The sequence below is a fragment of the Triticum urartu genome, chromosome 4 (assembly GCF_003073215.2).
Source record: "Triticum urartu cultivar G1812 chromosome 4, Tu2.1, whole genome shotgun sequence".
NCBI lineage: Eukaryota > Viridiplantae > Streptophyta > Magnoliopsida > Poales > Poaceae > Triticum > Triticum urartu.
The window spans coordinates 515,663,971-515,682,769 of NC_053025.1; positions in this window are offsets into that span (position 1 = coordinate 515,663,971).

An 18,799-nucleotide genomic window follows, 5' to 3' on the forward strand; every position below is an offset into this window, starting at 1 on the left:
AAGGAGGGAGTTCCTTGCGTGCGGCCGTGGACCCAGCTGTCAGCCTCTCCACGCACAGTCTACTTCCGATGGTTTCGTTTGTTGACCATGTTGACGACTCCGCACCGAGCGCATCCAAGGTGGTGGACGACGGCGAGGCCTAGGAAGGGGACGACGTGGCAGTGGATGCCCACGTGGAGAGGAGTACGAGGGTTCACTGGTTCGACTGCAGTGTGAGGCTGCCGTCGCCGCAGGGCCTGGCTAGCGGTGGGAGTAGTAGGGGGCGGTGAGGCCTAAAGGGCAGCACAGCCGGCCACTTGAGGCAGGAGCAGGCGGTCTCGCCAGCGCTGGTTTGGGCAGCTGGTGCAAGAAGAGCAGCGATTGAAGAAGCAGCAGGACGTTCGATTCAAATCCAATGGTTACTGCTGCTAGAATCGTCTGTTGACTAAGTTGACAAGCCCTGCGTACGCGTCAACTTAGTAGGCCCACAGGCCAGCCTCCCAACCGGTGCGCCCCAGATGTCAGTGGGAGGAATCATTTTTTTTCGCGTAATAAGGAGGTAGTTGATTGCGTGCGGCCAGGCCAGTGGAGGGAATAGTGTGGGCCGGGGAAGCCTGTGCGGCATCACAGCGTTCCACAAGAGGAGGGAGCAGGCAGTCCCGCCGGCGCTAGTTTGGGCGAATGGAGCAGGAAGATCATAGATTGAAGAAGCACGTCGGCCGTTGGATGGACATCCAACAGTCACTGCTGCTAGAATCGTGTGTTGACTGACAAAGCCTTGCGTAAACAAGTCAGCCTCGAAATCTGTGACGTGTACAGCCCATTTGCTATTATTTTTATAATCTTTACTCATTTTCTAATTCATATGGAATTTATTGCAGCCCGTTTTCCATTTTTAGAATTGCCGCCCATTTTCTGGTCAATAACAGGGTTTAAAAAAATTAACTAAATATGTGGGAAATTTTGAAAATTCGCAATTTTTTGCTGGGGAACAAAATATTCTTAATCCAAAAATTAGTAGCCATACTAAAACAAATTTAAAAATAAATTAGTACTATGTCATGTTAAATCCAATGAAATACTTCCTCCGTCCCAAAATTCTTGTCTTAGATTTGTCTAAATACGGATGTATCAAGTCATGTTTTGGTATTAGATACATTCGTATCTAGACTAATCTAAGACAAGAATTTTGGGACGGAGGGAGTATAAGATATCAGTGAAGAACAAAAACAAAAAAGAAACTAATATCCCATTTGCTATTATTTTTTTTGGAATTTTCAACCCCTTTTGATATTACTTTTAACAGACACTGACCATACTCTTTGGCCAGGCCAGAATGCATCTTGCAGCCCAGTAAGTCGGAGAAAACAAATAGGCCTAGCTTGGGTGTTCTTCAAAAAGAAATACTAGGCTACCTATTTTCCCAAAGAAAAAACTGCTGGGCTGGTCATGTTGTTAAACGGGCCACAGAGACCGCACAACCCTGTTTATAGCCCGCTTCTCCGAATTACTACTCAAAAAAAAGTTGTGCAATTATGTCGTTAATTGACTATACATTGAAAATGATGTGGGTCCCAGATATCAGCAGGGTGGATTAGAGTAAAAAATGAGGGGTTCATCTGAGTAGTAAAAGAGGCGCTTGCTTGTGTTCGGGAGTGGACCTGGTGGGTCTGTACTGTCATACTCACAACTATAGTCCTCTCCCGATTCACTATGTTGACAGGGACCGTTTCGAAAAAAACTATGTTGATAGGGCCGGACGGCGGCGCCACGGCGAGCGCACCAAGGCAGAGGATAAAGTGTTGTCGCCAATGTGCTGGGCTGGATTGGACATTCTTGTTGAAAAATAAAAATGGACCGGAACTATTTACGACGTTGACTACGATTTGCATGGGTCCGCTGGTTGCAGGAAGAAAATGCTGGGAGAAAGAAGATTGGTCGCTATCTTTGCCTAAGAATAATATCGACTGAATGTAACGACACTATCATAGGAAATAATATCCTCCTATTAAATCGTGAATTTAAAGAACTGGCGCATGAGCATTTAGCTTTATTTATTTACTTACTTATTTATGTTTAGGGGACCATGAGCATGTACCTGGGCCGGATTCATGTGAGAGCCTCCCTTCCAGTTAATTATGGGCTTCTTTATTGGCCTTCATCAGTGGGCTGCATGTTATCAACAAGTGGAAAATGTGTTCCATACGAAAAATAGTATGCGCTACGTATGGTACGGGGCACTAAAGGATCGAATCGTGCAACGACTTCCAAAACATTGTGTTTGTCGTTCCAACAACACATTTATTCAACCAACAAACGAAATATACTACTGATTGTACATTGAAAACAGCAGCAGCAGCAACCAGGGCTGGGGGTGCAACAGAAGCAGTAAGCAGACCAAAAGAGTGAAGACACACCTCTCTCTTCGAAACCAAACATTAGCCATCATTACAAAAGGGCTACCAAAAAGAACAAGTGTATGCATCAAACTAAATAAAGATCCTACTACACCAAGTGTACGCATCTAACTAACTGGCTCAGTTAGACGTTACTATTTATTAAGCTGTGGAGATTGGCTGACGGCTTGAACTAGATGGGTGCCTGACGGGGGAAACTCTAGCCAGAAGGTCGAAGTCTGATACTTCCGACCCTCTCTCCTACTTTGTGCTGCAGAGCATGGTGGCACATATCAGGGTATGGTGCATGCAGAGACGCATGGTACGCTGTGTATACACAATTTTGCCTGATGAAAGAAACTGCGCTCCCATCATGATCCTTGTCGTCGGTTATCTCCTGGTTAATTGGATAATTCAGTCCGACAAACAGAGAGCGTGTACCAAGGCTACTTACCAACCTCCAGTCAAAAATTCCTGGAGGGCCAGAGAAGTTGGGATCCTGCTCAAAGACCTTGCAGTGACTGTGATTGTATTCCGCGAAACAACACGGCCGGTACGTGTGAACGATCATTAATTGTTTGTCGTTGTCTGATCGAGCCAGGAACCACCTGCAACTGCCATGCCGCTTTTCTTTGAAAGGTTCTGGGATTAGGAAGGGCAGGGACACCAGGCGGCCTACAACATCATATCAAGTTGGAGTCAAATAACCCTCAAAAAAAGTTGGAGTCAAATAACCCTCAAAAAAAGTTTGAGTCAAATAAAAAAGGGCTCTTGATGTAGTCAATCTTAAGAACAGCATGTTATGAGCATGAATATTTTTTTCAGTAAATGTTGATAGTAATATAAGCAAGTCATCATGATATCATAGGAAAGTAACATATTGCTATAACAGCCATTTGTAGCGATGACTGGAGTAGGCCAGCAATACATCCAGTCATAGAAGGAGTCGACAACATAAATGAAGCCCTTGTGTTCAATGGCATCAGAGAACCATGGAAGATGTATGATCCTGCGATGGACATGCAGATTTATCCACTTACCGCAGTGACCTGTCAGATAGGTGAGACCATGGTTAAAGAACGCAATTAGCCTGAAGTCTTTATAATTCGCAGATCTTGTGGGCACTTGGCAAATTACAACCTTGAGCAAATCAAACTTGGTATCATGTTGGCTACTGTAAGATTCCGAGTATTCTGGGCCGCGGTGCCAAAGCAGTGCAGTGTTAATCGAAGGAAGGGGGGTCAATCGCCGGGTGTAGACCTCCACGAGCATCCAGCTGCCGCGACCGTCGACGAGCACCATCCAAGACGTGTTCATGCCGACCCAGTACATACCGTTAATGTAGTTGAGGGTGATGGGGATCATATCGCAGTCAAGGGGGTTGATGCTCACCACCCTACGATCGTTATGTTGTGTGACATGTCGTTTCTAAAGATCAGGCAGCATCAGCAAGGAAGGAGATGGCTTAAAAAGCTCCGGCCTGAGGGCTTTGAGTAAACGGTACAGCCCCGACAAGCACGCGGCGAGTGGCATGGTACTAAGATTGTCCACACACGAAACAATGAGCTTGATTACCTCTGTGGGGAGCGAATTCTAGCCACTCTTTTGGCGGACGCTGCTCGGTTCTGCCATTGTTAGTGCTTGGGTTTCGGACGAGGGGGGGGGAGGCGCCTTAGCGGGGATGGAAGATTGGACGAGGGGGGAAGGCGCCTTAGCGGGGATGAAAGAGCGGACAAAGATGGAGAAGCGAATATGTGATGTGGGAAGTGGATATGTGATGATGACTACAACACGCCACTTGACTTACGAGACACATACCAGCAGCGTAGGGTCATATCAAAGTCAGAAAACCTGCTTGAGTGATCACAGTACTGGTACTCCCTACAATACCTACTACTATGCCCTAACTTGCTTGAGTAGAGTAGTAGTGGAGTAGGACTCTGCTCTACTACTAGCACGGGAGGAGTAGTATATTCTAATCTAAAATGGTTACAAACTTCAATACCCGAGCATGGAACGACTACGAACCTCCATCGGTGCTAACTCCAATCCCCAGCAAACATTCGCTGGGAGACATGGCAGCTAAAAACGCCTGCGACGTAGTTACAGTACGTGTGTAAGGGTGGAGGTTTTGTCAAATACTATGGCTTAAAAAAAGGCCACCGTTGGATGGAAATCTGACGGTTACGTGGGATTCGCCAGGATTGAGCTCGTGCCGAACATTCGCCAGATATCATTACTAAAAACAAGGTTAAAACACCTGGGGCTATAACTTGCACCTGCTGACCACTAACAATGATACTAACATAGTTGTAAAATGATCAAAGAGCGTGTCTATGTGGTGTTTGGAATTATATGCAAAAAATAGCAAGATGCCCATGCATTGCACGACACACCATCATCACCAACTCGTTTTTTCTCTACTCCTACTATAAAAGACTCAGTTGGTGATGATGGAGGCGAGGAGGCGTGTTCAGCCGGGCATGCAGCGGACGACGCAGTACTATTCGATTTGTTATAAAAACAAAGAAGAGTAGTAGAGATAGAGATAAGAGTAGAGATAGAGACTTAGGCCTTCCACTATGAAGGCCAAAAGCAGTGCTAAATTTTCTTTTTGGGTATTTGGCACCGATGCCCTACATTGCCCAAGCGATGCCAAACAAAAAATTCTGGACACCGGAGCACCATCTACTGCTTCGTGTGCTACTCCTGTGCTCCATTCAGCGGCCACAACGTCCCCTACAGACACTCCCTCCTGCGCTCCATTCAGCAAACGCTGTTGAAATTTGGGGAGCACACTCTCACGACTGCTGGCAGCCACGACCTCACCGACGACAACTTCTTCCCCGACCTCAGCAACCTCTTCCTCAACGACATGGGCGACAACCTCAGCGCCAACGGTGCTGCTCCCGTTGCACCATATGTGTTTCTGTCCTTCCTGTTCAAAATCGTGGTAGAATTCATGTTTCTACTCTTTATCCTACTAGATTCTATCTGTTCATCTACTATGCTAGTCCACATGATTAGTTTAATCTCTGTTATAGCCGTCATGATTTATTTAGTGCTTATTCGGATTAAATCTCGTAGTAACTTGCTCATATATTCAACTGGCGCAATGTCCCCTATAGCCACTCTCGTTTCATGGACGGCCTAGTCGATGCCTCCAAGGAGCCCTTCGTCTACTGCTATGAGTGCCCGATGCCGTTTTGGGGCTCGCCGGCGGACATTGTGCATCACCTCACGGATGGATGCAGCTATCACTACTGGCCCTTGGCGGAGAACATCAAGTACGAGACATGCTACCCGTTCACCATGTCAGAGTCACTGGAGGATCACCGCCGCCTCCTAGTCTCGGAGGAGGACGGGAGCATCTTCTTCTCTTGAGTGGGCACCAGCGAGGCCCGCACAGGCCGCCGCCCCTTCTCTGTAGTGTGCGTCAGGGGCGACGCCGCTGACGCTGACACTGACACGAGGCCGATGTATGGGTGCGTGCTCACTGTTACTACCCCTCCGAGGTACGTGGGAGGCGACACCGGCTCCATCATGCTGACTAGGGCTGTGCAGAGCTGGGACCTTCCCGCCGATGTGGACATGGAAGACGCATGGTATGATTTACCCCCCAACGCGGTGCACAGGGACTCCAAGGAGGTTCACCTGGACATACACATTATCAAGTTAAATGTTGATCATTAGTCTTCGCTCAGTGTAATCCGTCGTCTAAGCATGTGGAGACTTCCATGCATGATCTTGCTCTATTGTAGTATCGCGCATGAATAAAAGTGTATCCATTTATAGTTTACTCTAGAATCTTCCTTGTATGAATTTTTACTACAGTACTGGTGAAAGACTTACTATGAACCATTTCTTACATCTCCTCTGCCCCTTCAAAGTCATCCTGATTTAATCCCTCCGTCTAGGTGTATAAAGGCATGGTTAAAACTGAATAGTATAGCCAACTGTTGACTATAAGAAAGTGCCATGTCATCTGTAGCCAACATGTATAACAATTGATACTCAAAAACTAATTCTTAAAGATCATTTCTTGCAAAGCACAATAAGTGTTATTTCTTCACAAGTTTTGGATGCAGGTTGAACAGTTGAACGCTTTTATTTGCAAAAGATACCCTTTTTTATCTATTTCACCCGGATGTTTGTGAGCTCTAGAGATGACCCCCACATCCTTTGTCAAAATAAACAACTCCTCGATCAATGCATTTCACTCTTCTGTGCAACGCACGGGCACCTTACTACTATAGATTAGTATGACCAAAACTTGAACTAACATTATATATAGTACGATAAATGTTGATGCATGTCACCTAAAATTATATCATTGAAAACTATGTTCAAATACGAATCCAACGATATAGTTTTTGTTGACATGCACTAACATTTTGACAGTTAAATCTTCAGTAAAATTCAATGGGGGACTAATAAACCACGACCGATGTAGTACAAGTGTAGAGGGCGGCGCTGCACGGGAGTCTCACTCTCACCCCGCTCGTGGCGCGACAGTAAAGCCGTCATATCACAAAACCCAACCACTGCTAGTAATAAGTGGCCTGGTAAAATAAACGGACAAGCAACCATCACATACCTCCGTCTTTTTTGCATTTCATCTCTCTGCATTTACTTTGTCCGGTCCATCTCGCACACTCGATCCCTAGCTACTACTCCTAGTATCCCTAGCTACCACTCCTAGGGCCAGTTCTTTTGGTGGCTTAAAAAATAAGTCATCTCTTCCCCAGCTTTTCCCATAAGACTAGTCACGGTGGAGAGTAACATTAAGGCGCCTCACTCATTTATTTGGGCTTCTAAACTACTACTAGTACCTCCGTTCTAGTTTATTCGTCACCATTGTAATTTGTGGTAAATTTTGACCAAAGATTTAACTGATAAAATGTTAGTGCATGTGACATGCACAAATATTTCATTAGTTAAATTTATGATCAAAATTTGACACAGATTACAATGGGGACCAATAAACCAGGACGGAGCTAGTAGTAATGGGATTACTACTAATCTAGAAGCCTAAACAAACTGGCCCCTCGTACTCCTACTAGTAGTACTAGTACTCAAGTTGGAATTCCAATTGCATGGCACAACTTGTCAGGCAAAAAATTCGATACAGGGTGTAGAAAGCAGTTTGGGAATTTGCATGCCTTTCCGACCAATGAGATACGCCGTACAAAGTACGATAGAGAAATAACCACAGAGAAGGAAGTTAAAGGTAAACAATCAAACGAGCATTTTTGCATTGAATCGTTTCACAAGCTTGACTAGTACTGTTTTTCTACTTTTACAAAAACCGCATCATAATGTTAAAACGTGCATTTGCACGTACATAAGTAATAGTAGTACTCCCTCCATCTAGGTTTATAAAGTCTTCCCTCCTTCTTGGTCACGGTGCACAACCAAAGATGACTTATTCACCTGGACGGAGGGAGTAGCACAGTCTGCAAGCATATATAGAGAGAGACGTGTAGTGCGATAGTATATAGTAAAGTTTGTGCTATATGCACCTACTTACAAAATGCGTACGGATACACAAGGTTTCCAAACTTTCCCTCTTACATACTTAATTAAGGACGCTAATAATTCCTGAATGTTCGGGATTTATCATTTGCATCCCAAGACTAATGAGATCACCTTACGAAACTAAATTATACTCCTACTAAAAGCCACGACGCTCACAGGAGCGCTTGCGGCGTGCCACGCGTGCCCTGGTGCACGGCCGTTTCCCAGCGCCGACACAACACCTCTTCCTTAGCCTCGCAACTCGCGAGGTGCTGATTGGCGGCTTGCCGGCGGGCGAGCGCGATCTCACCGGTGTGGTGATCCGGCGCCAACAGGTACTCGTCCTCGCTGGAAGCGTGCACCCGGTCCACGTACCGCCTAGCGTAGATGAGGCACTTGGGCCCGACTGCACTCAGGGCTTTGGCACGGTCGTCCTCCACCACCCTCACGGCCCTTGCACGAGCCTTCTGCCAAAGAGCCAATTGCCTGACTCTCTCGGACGCGACATAGACCTGCCAGGCAGCTTGCCCCGCGGCGCGCTTCTCTTCCTCGGCCTTGTTCTCTGCCTCTATTTTGGCTTTCTCTGCTGGCGGCAAAGCCTCCCACATGTTGACATCCATTTCTTTCCAAAGCTCCTCAAGACTGGGGGAGCTCGACGGGTGGCGCGGCATTCTCCTCGTAGCGGGGAGCCGACGTGAACTCCGAAGCGCGTGCTGGCGAGATTGGGAGCGCCGACGTGTCCACCTCGACGCGTTGCGGCGAGGAGTGGAACACCGACGCGTCCTCCTCGACTAGTGGCGGCGAGGAACGGAACTGCGACGCGTGACCGTCCAGGCGGTGCAGTGAGGGGCACCTAAGGCTTGGGAGGGGCGATTCCATGGTGGTTGACGTGAGAGGGAGGTGGAGGAGATAGCGATGAACGTGAGCATTCTTCCGAATGCCGTGGGAGGCGCAGTATTTATAGCGAGCAATGGCACACCTACGTAAGATATGGATTGAGCTGCACTGACTTAACTGCGGGTCCAGTTGCGTCACTGACATGTGGGCCAGACCCCTGTTGGGCCCATATATCAGTGACCCAATGCACTTGCAGTTAAGTAACTGAAGCAGCATCCCAGAAGATATGTTGCGTGATTAACGTAACAGCTACTCCCATCACATGCTCAGATTTCAAGGTGCATTAATTCATTGCATGCGAGGATTATGAGAAACTTGACCAATGCATGTACTTCATGCATGCATGCATTGCAATTAATGCCTTGGTAAACACAATTCTTTGAGAAAAACGAGCGCATTAATTGAGTGCTTTTACAAACCATGAAAATTATTCCACCACTCATCATCTACCTTGGTTGGTGAGATTTTTGAATTGAGCCCTATAAACCGGAAAGGTGGTAGTACGTGGGCATGTTTGTTGGAGTAAATTACCCGGGAGGGAAGGGGTGGAAATATTGCTGGTCACAATGGATTGGATGAGCGCGGGGGGAGGAGAGTCATGCATGCAGATTTTTTCCACACGGGGTGGAGTAGTGGGACCGCCAGAGGGAGAAGGAGAGTCTGTCAGGCATATTGTTTCCACACATGGAGAGGAAAAGATTTGGAGACGAACAGGCTTCCTTCAGGTATAGGGAACGGTGCATAATAAGTCTCATCTTGCATGCCGGGCTAGGTATAGTCTCAAGTCATTAGAAACATACACGCCCCACACATGTTCATATTTCAAGGTGCACTAAATTATTGCATGCGATGATTAAGGCTGGCCATAATGGTGGTATCTTAGCTGGTATCATGCACATGGGAATAGCAAACATGCTGATGTGGCAAAGAATTAAAGAAGAGAGGGGGTTAGAGTAACTAGTGTTCATGCATGCATTGATAAACACATTTTTTTTGTGAAGAACGACATCATTAGTTGAGTACTTTTGTAGACTACAAAAACTATTCCACCGCCTCTATCTTGCTAAGAGTAGGTGAAAATTTTGAATCGAGCCCTTTAAACTAGAAGGGAGGTAGTAGTACTCTAATAGCTCTTGTTGTGATGACAAGATAGGACATGGCACGCACCTAGACGGAGGAACTAGTCTGCACTATGCATTTAAGTTTTGTCTGAAGTCAATGTACCTCTACTTTGACCAAACTTATAGAAAAATGTATCAACATTCGCAATGTCAAATCAATATTTTTACACTCATTATAAAATGTAGTTCTTATACTCATTATAATAAGTATTGTAGATATTGATATTTTTAGTATAAATTTGGTCAAACACTTTGCAAACGGTTGACGGGAGTAAAAAGGACCAGAGGGAGTATCATGCATGCGGAGTAGGCAAAAAAATGCTCATTTATAGCCGGTCGAAGCCTCAAAGGGCGCGACCGCGTGAGGGAGGCGAAGGTCATGGGAGGCGCGACAGTTGACGGAATTTAGTGAAGTTACCCACGCGCCGACATGGCGTGCGAACGGGGCAGAAGCTATACCGTCAGGCCTACGATATGGGTCTAGTAGACATGACATCTAGTGGGTCCCGCATAGTTCTCGTGAACTCTTTGGGGGCTTGCAGCCGTTTATCCATCGTGCAAGCCAGCAACCCCACGCCGTTCGCATGCCCTACTCATCCCCGTCTTGTACTAGTACAGTACCTTACAACAGTTCGCTCCCAGTCACCCCGTCCTTTCACATTACACCAGTTCAACTTCTCCTAACCCACCTCCAAAATCCATGGCCTCCCAATTCTCCATGGTCACCGCTGAGTACCAGGTTAGAGCCATCACCGGCGATGAGTTCATTGTCATCTACACACGTGGATCCGCGACGGTGAAAGCATGCCTTGCTCGCTTCCTACGCATGTTCAATAGTTCAACGGATGAGTGGGTCGTTGGGCTACATGTTGAGTGCACCACGGTCTTGCAAAGAGAGAAGATTCTAAAGGAGGCAGAGAAGAAGAAGCCCGCCGTAATCCAGGTTTGCGTACATAACATGTGCTTGGTCTACCACATATGCCATGCCAACGTTGAGTGCCAGGATTTTGAGAACTTCCTCAAGGACGAAATAGTGAAATTCGTTATTGTAGACTTTAGGAACGACAGGGATGTCCTGGGTCGGATAGGCCTCGTTGTAGGCCAGCCCTTCGATCTCCACAAGGCAAGTCTGGTGTCCTCCTCTCAACCTTCAATGCTGACCCTGGTAGCAGCCATGATTGATCCTTCGTACGCTAAACTGAAGAAACCTCACCACGAGTTTCATCATGCATGGGAGTCGAAGACATTAGATGAAGATCACATCCTGTACGCAGTAATGGATGCCTACCTTTGTTTAAATATCTACAAGGGTTGGGTGAAGAAGTAGAGCCCAGTGTCCGGTTCAAGCAAAGAAGCCTTGGCGAAGAGGAAGAGGAAGAGGGACGAGGATGAAGTCGAGGACGTGGACTCGGACTCCGAGTATGTGGCAGTGCCGTCGCTCATGCTGGTTCTACTGCAGTGTCAAGCGGACTAGTTGCTTAGTTTATTTTCAAGGGTGTGTTGTGCTGAGGCCCCAGCAGAACTATGTTTATGTTCTTTCTCATTATTTGAACTCTTTAGTATGTACAATAGTACTAGTACTATGTCTTATTAGTGTTCTTCTTGCAGTTGGTACTACTGCTCGTATCTTCGTGTTCCTACTGTACTTAATACGTCCGTACTAGTAGTATAATTTGGGTCAGTCGATTTGTGAAAGAAGTTCGATGGAGCGAAGGAAAAAGACGGCAGAGAAGCTACCCAAGTATCTATATTAGGGTGGCAGGGTGCCCATGATCTATCCTATGAGTGTTGGGTGTGGAATGCAGTTCGCCGAAAAAAATGGATCGTGCCCGGGGTTAAACGGATGGCGGGGTGGGGGCAGCAGGGCGGTGGCAGGCAGTTCAGGGGAGGGCGCGGCGGCGGCGGCAGGCGGTTAGGCGTGTGGCGGGCTAAGAAGATGAACCGTGCATCAATTTCGGAGGTTGAAGAAGACCTTCTAGCCATCCATGTTGCATCAAACGGCTCACAAGAGTCGACTGACCCAAATTTCTCCTTCAGATTGCAGGATCCATGTGGCATTCAAGGTCTCGAAGGTAGATTCCGCGTTCACACCCGGTTTGCGGGCTCGTCGCGCGCGCGACCGGCTTCCGCCGCGACAACCACCATGCGCGCCTCCTCCGCGCGGGTGGAGACGACAATGACACGCTAGTTCCTCCTCGCCGGCGTGCTGGAGCACGCGCTCATCCTCCTCTTCGTACGCTGCGTGCTAAGACGCGGCTCCACCAGCTGTTCGCGTGCTTGGCAGCACGGCGGCATCGCGAGGAGGGACTGCAGACGATGTGAGCGGGCGAGCCTTTGGCTTTATGGCACAGGGATGGCGGCGATACAACAGTGATAGGCGAGAAATTGTTGGCCGGAGCAGGCGGGCGCCGGCATGCGCAACGGCGGCGGCATATTGACGAGTGCGTGTATGGGAGCTTAGTTTAGTTTTATATAGGGTTGGTCAAACTTAAAACAAAACCGTACTAGTACACGTAAACATTAGACTTAGGCAGGGCTTTTATTAGTGACCACAACCACAATACGAAATCCTTGTGCAAGCGCGTGAACCATGGTCGCGCGGTCGATCGAACGGTGCGTCACCGTGTCGCGCTCGAGGGACATCCACCGAACCTTTTTGTGTGTGTGAAAACATTCCCCGAATATTACTCAACTTTTTTTCCTAGAAAAGTTCTTGACGCTACAATATTTCCATACATTTGAATTTAGCTCCATTTCATGTTTATTTGGATTTGGACGTTTTAGGTGCGCCCTAGTTTTTTTAATACTGATTTTGTGTGTGTGACTGAGAGAGAACGTGTGTATGTGTCCATATGTGTGTTGTGGTGGAAGGGCAATGTGGAGACGGTGTGCGTGTGATAGAGACATAGAGAGGTGTGAATGTGCAAATGATCATGCATGAGTGAGACATAGACAGATGCCGATACGTTGTGTATACATGAGAGAATGGTCTTCTATTTTACCTGTGTGTGTGTGTCTGTGAGAGAGAGAGAGAGAGGAGCATCCGTAACAAAACAACCATCTCTCTCGATTCATCCATCCCTCGCATGATCGCATGTAACACATGCATCAACGCGCACATTTTGACACCCTCACCTGGCCCCTGCCCACCTCAAGGCCCGCACATCGCTCCCTATCTCGCACGCACAATCTCTTCGTGAATACCCTGTTTAGCATGTAGCTTTCCGTCACATACACACACATTTCTCTCCTTAGGTTTGTTTTCTCACAATATCTGACACACACACACACAACACACAGCACACACACACCCCCTCCCCCGAGCAAACAATTCATCCCCATCCAAGGTTATATGGCGACCACTCTCGCTTGTGCTTCTCTGCACCCCAGCATGCACAACACCTCAATCTTCAAAGAGGGTAGCAAGGAGATCGAAGACGGCGACCACACTGCGCTAGAGAATGCGGGGCCATTTGGAAGCATGATGATGTGATGACGGCTGACTGACTCCTCCCCCACCCTCTCTCTCTCGCACAAAATTACCAATCCCTCTCTCCCCGCACAAATTTATCAATCCCTCAACCCACGAGATACTTCCCCTCTCGTCCATGTTTTTCCAGCTCTCTCATCAAACATGTTGTCTCTTCTCCTTCCACGTGTACAAAATCCGGATGCACACGCATCCCACGTATATTACATGTCTCCATCTTTCTCACAGACCTAACTTCTTCCTCTCTCTCTTTCTCTCTCTATCTCTCTGTTTCGTTTGGTTTGTCTCCTACTCTCGTCCACATACATACAATCTTTCCCGCCCTATCTGCTCCATCTTCGCAAGCTCTCTCTGCATGTTTCATTCACACATTAGGATATGATCAAAATGTTGCTTTCATAATGGCTGATGTAGAGTTATTGTTGGTTTTGTTGCATCCTACAAAGTAATAACTATGAAATGCATTTTGATTGCCATTTGACTGGGATTATGTGAGTTTGAGCATGTTGTGAAGTACTATAGACCTCGTATACATCTTGGAATTCGACAATGATTGTAACTATTGAATTGTATAGACCATTACATTCAAAGTCCGTAGCCTAATATATTTATTTCACAATTTCAACAAATGATTAATTCACTACATACTAAGAAAACAAATGCGTACACCCTCCGTTTTTATTTAAGTCCGTGTATTAGCATTGATCAGAGTCAAGTTTTGTAAACTCTTAGAAAGTTTATAACAAAAAATATTAACATATACAATAACAAATAAATACCATTAGATTCATTATTGAATGTACTTTCACATCATACATATCTGTTATGGTAAATGTTTATATTTTTCTATAAACTTGGTCAAACTTTAGGAAGTTTGACTTTGGTCAAACCTATTATGCAGAGTTTACTAGTACTACTCACTAGTTGCTTAGCCGGATCACCCAACACGCCACACGGGGAATTCAGTGTCACAAAATTTTGAGGTCGGCGGGAAAATCTCCCATGACCCTGATTCGAGCAGTGGGAAGTTACCATCATAGCCTTTAGAACAGGCCTACGGATGACTGTTGGTAGGGGGCTGTTTTCGTAACTTCAAGTTCACCCTACCCAGCCAACCCCACCCCGGCACCCAGAGTAGTACACCTGAATACTCCCCATTTTTTGTCCCCACCGCAAAATAGACTTCTCCACGGCACCGCAGCCTTCGTGCTCATCCCCTTCTACATCGACGCACTCGTCCACCGCAGCGCATCTGCCTCATCGACGACCTCGTACGTCGAACTGGAGCCGGTCCACCGTTGTTGTCATACACGGAGCCTCTTCCCCGGCACCGTATTCCACGGTCTCGGATCTGCTTCCCAAAAGCCGACGCCAAGCACAGAAGCACCACCATTGTGGACAATGAACTGACTCCCGTTGTCAATCATGACTCACAGAGGCCGCTGCGACCATCATTCTCCTCCACGATTGGTAATGTGTGTATTGAATCACTTAGCAGTACATGTGCAGTTCCAATTTTGTTCATACCTACCCTTCAAATTTCCTGGGTGCTATTGTTCCCGTAAAAGTAATTGGTTATAGCCTCAACTATCCAACAGAATATCAGCTTGTAATTGTGCGTCGCTCCTGTATCGCACTGTGCTTGGGTAGGTTTTTCATCTGCAACCAGTAGTGTGGAAAATGAGGGAAAGTTTTTTAGAACTAGCAAGATGCCCATGCATTGCACGCATCAAGTTGCATTTGTATGAGTAGTTTATCTTGTGGGAGAAAAGGATGAATGACGGAAGGCCTTATTTGCAAATCTGGAGAGGGGTGTGGGTATGTTTTTGGAAAATTGCCATTGTTTCCTTCCTATCTGTCAGATATAGATCGGACGTCCTGTATTGAAGGATGGCAGGCACACCATCATCACCAACTCTGTTTTTTTATAAGAAAAAAAGTAGAGAAAAAAGTAGAGAGTAGAGAAGTAGAGATAAATATTAAATATAAAATAAATATAACAGTAGAGAAGAGAGTAGAGATAGCAGAGATGTCGGGAAAGGATTGCGCGCGCGGGAAAAAGCGGCCGGACGTGCGCTAGTTTTGGCGCGTGGTGTCCATCGCGCTTTATAAAATCCAACACCCTCCCACCGCTCTGTGCCTTGCCACCGCTCTCTCCCCGCTCTATGCCTCGCCACCGCTCTCTCCCCACTCTTTCTTGCCTTGCCGCCGCCATGCCACCATGCCGCCGTGTCGCCGGGAAACTTGGGGATACCACGGCATCCGCAAACGCCCCTCTGGCGGCTTCTCCGCCGAGATCCGGCTCCGCGGGATGCGCCTCGGCCTCGGCAATTTCAACACCACCAATGAGGCCGCCCGCGCGTACGACGCGGCGGTGTGGCGCCTCCGGTCGCCTCATAGAACATCGAACTTCCCCAACGTGCCGACGCAGGAGCGGGCACAGGAGCTCGCGCCTCTGCCGCGGATTATCACCGACGAGGATCATCGCGACAACCGGAGGCGGAAGCACTATCTCGGCATCACCGAGATGGACGAGGAAGCCATGTAGCTGTGGCGCCAACGCTTCCCGCAGGACATCATCAACGAGCGCGAGTTCTACGCACAAAGGAGGGCAGAGAGGGATAAGAGGAGGGCGGAGCGAGTCACCTATCGCGAGGACAAGCGTAGGCGAAAAGCGGACACTCAATTCAACATGAGGCTTGGAGCAGCGTCGCCCTGGGAATCCGACGAGGATTGGTATCTTCACGCATACAGTTAGACATCGAAGGAGGACATCACCGAGGTGGAGTCGGACGACGAGGAGTAGTTGAATAATCTATTTTTTATCTATCTATGTTGAGAACTATCCTCTACTCTCTAGTCTCTACTCTCTATCTCTACTTCTCGATCTCAGCACTGTAAACACTTTTTTAAATCGCCGCGCGTTGCGATTCTGTTGGAGATGCTCTAACATGGCAGACAAGTGCTTTAATGTTGCCCATAAGATGAGCGAGTATTACTAGTAGTATATTTTTCTTGCCATGTTGAGATTTTAAAACCACGAGTGCGAACATGCAGAGGAGCAATGAAGACCAAACACAGGTGAGGGAGTCCTGGACTAAGGGGTCCTCGGGCCTCCGGCCTATTATCCATGGCGCGGACTGATGGGCTACGAAGACGTGAAGACCGAAGACTATACCTGTGTCCGGATTGGACTCTCTTTGGCGTGGAAGGCAAGCTTGGAGACCGACTATGAAGATTCCTTCTTATGTAACCGACTCTATGTAAACCCTAGATCCCCTCGGTTTCTATATAAACCGGAGGGGATTGTCTGGAAAGGACACATTCATTACCATAGTCATACATGCTAGGCTTCTAGGGTTTAGCCATCATGATCTCGTGGTAGATCAACTCTTGTAACACCCATATTCATCAATATCAATCAAGCAGGACATAGGCATTACCTCCATAGAGAGGGCCTAAACCTGGGTAAACATTGTGTCCCCTGTCTCCTGTTACCATCGATCCTAGACGCACAGTTCGGGACCCCCTACCCAAGATCCGCCGGTTTTGACACCGGCATTGGTGCTTTCACTAAGAGTTCCACTGTGTCGTCGACAAAAGGCTCGATGGCTCGCCTTGTCCTTAAAGACAACATCACCTCTGGAGGAGCTCTGGCCCCGGGCCAAACCCTCCGGTTGGGTGGATTTACTATGATCGCCCGTTCGGCCGACGAGTCGACGATGACCTCTCGGGCCATCGAAAACCCCCTTCGCATCAATTCCGAGCACTCCAAGCAGATGGATCCGACATAGCTTTCGTCTTTGAACGAACTCCTAGATTGCATTGCCGCTTTAGGAATAGCCACAGATTACGATCGGGTCGGGCTTAAAACCGATCAAGGAGAAATCGAGACCCTACCGGTCACCCACCAGATTGCGGTAGTCGTGGAGCAGGACGGCGAATCTGCTTCTATACTGAAGACGGACTATGTCCAGATCACCGATCAGGAAAAGCCGGATACCCACACGCGAAAGGATGCGACCAACCCTCCGAACATAGCATCGGACGATGGTCCTAAACAATCAAAAGATATTCAAGAACCCGGACTGTTAAGCCTGGAAGATCATCAGACCCCGGATAATCGGTCGGGTCGGGGTTCGGATTTAATTCCATCCACCCACCCGGATTTAGACACTCTCGTAAGCATAAAACAGCAGTCTCAGTAAACAGTCCACCACTTCTGGGCCAGATTCCTCCTTGTCAAGGACAAGGTAAAAGATTGCCATGACGAGGATGCAATATCAGCGTTCTGCAACAATTGTGCGGACAAAGGAATCCTCAATGCCATCAATCGCCGCCGCATACAGAAATTCGCTGACTTAGCAACCATTGTACAAAAATATAGCGCGATGGAGAGCACCTGGAAAACTCAGACAGCTCACTGGGAACTGTCAGTCCCAACTCAACTTCCCCTACAGGTGAAAAGGGCGCACCCTCGCGGCACGCCCTGTCCAACAGTCTAGAAACACAAAACCGCTATGCGGCATGGCACCGTTCTCACCGGGTGGCTCGATGGCCCATGCAAAATACATACAACACCAGATATCGTGGCAACCCACAGCCTTAGAGCATGTTGGATACTATGACAGGTAGCCAAGAGTGGTGAGGATATCCTTATGAAGGACGACTCACAACGGCATCCCCCAGGGGACGATAACTCAAGAGTATTGACGGTCTTTGAGATATTTGCTTCAAATAACAAGCGCAAAAGGGCGCTCCGCGAGCTCGCCGAAGTCTGCCAAATTGCTGCGATAAACCCCTGGAACGACACGGCTATAACATTCAACATCAGTGACGAACCAAAGTACAGAACAGTATGAGCGCCAGCTGCGTTAGTCCTCAGTCCCATCGTGGACGGGTTTCGACTTACCAAGGTCCTCATGGACGACAGCAGCGGACTAAACCTCATTTATGAGGACACAATCCATAAAATGGAAATAGACAGGAGCCGCATCATGCAAAGTAACACAACCTTCTGAGGAATTATTCCCAGTCGGGAGGCATGGTGCGCGGGCAAAATCACACTTGACGTAGTATTCGGCATGCCGGAGAACTATCGGTTTGAAGAAATAACTTTCCTAGTGGCCCCTTTCAGGAGCGGATATCACGCCCTGTTGGGGCGGGATGCTTTTACACGCTTTCAGGCCATCCCCCATTACGGGTATATGAAGCTCAAGATGCCCGGACCAAACGGGTATAATCACTCTCGCTAGTGATCCGGACATAGCACTCCGTGCCAAAAACAAAACCGCATCCCTGGCCCTGGAGGAGCTATCCGAAGCCCTCGCAGCCCATGAATTAACTGCACTACGCTCCATGGTGGACAGGGACGACGTAATCCTCGACAAATGCCCTAA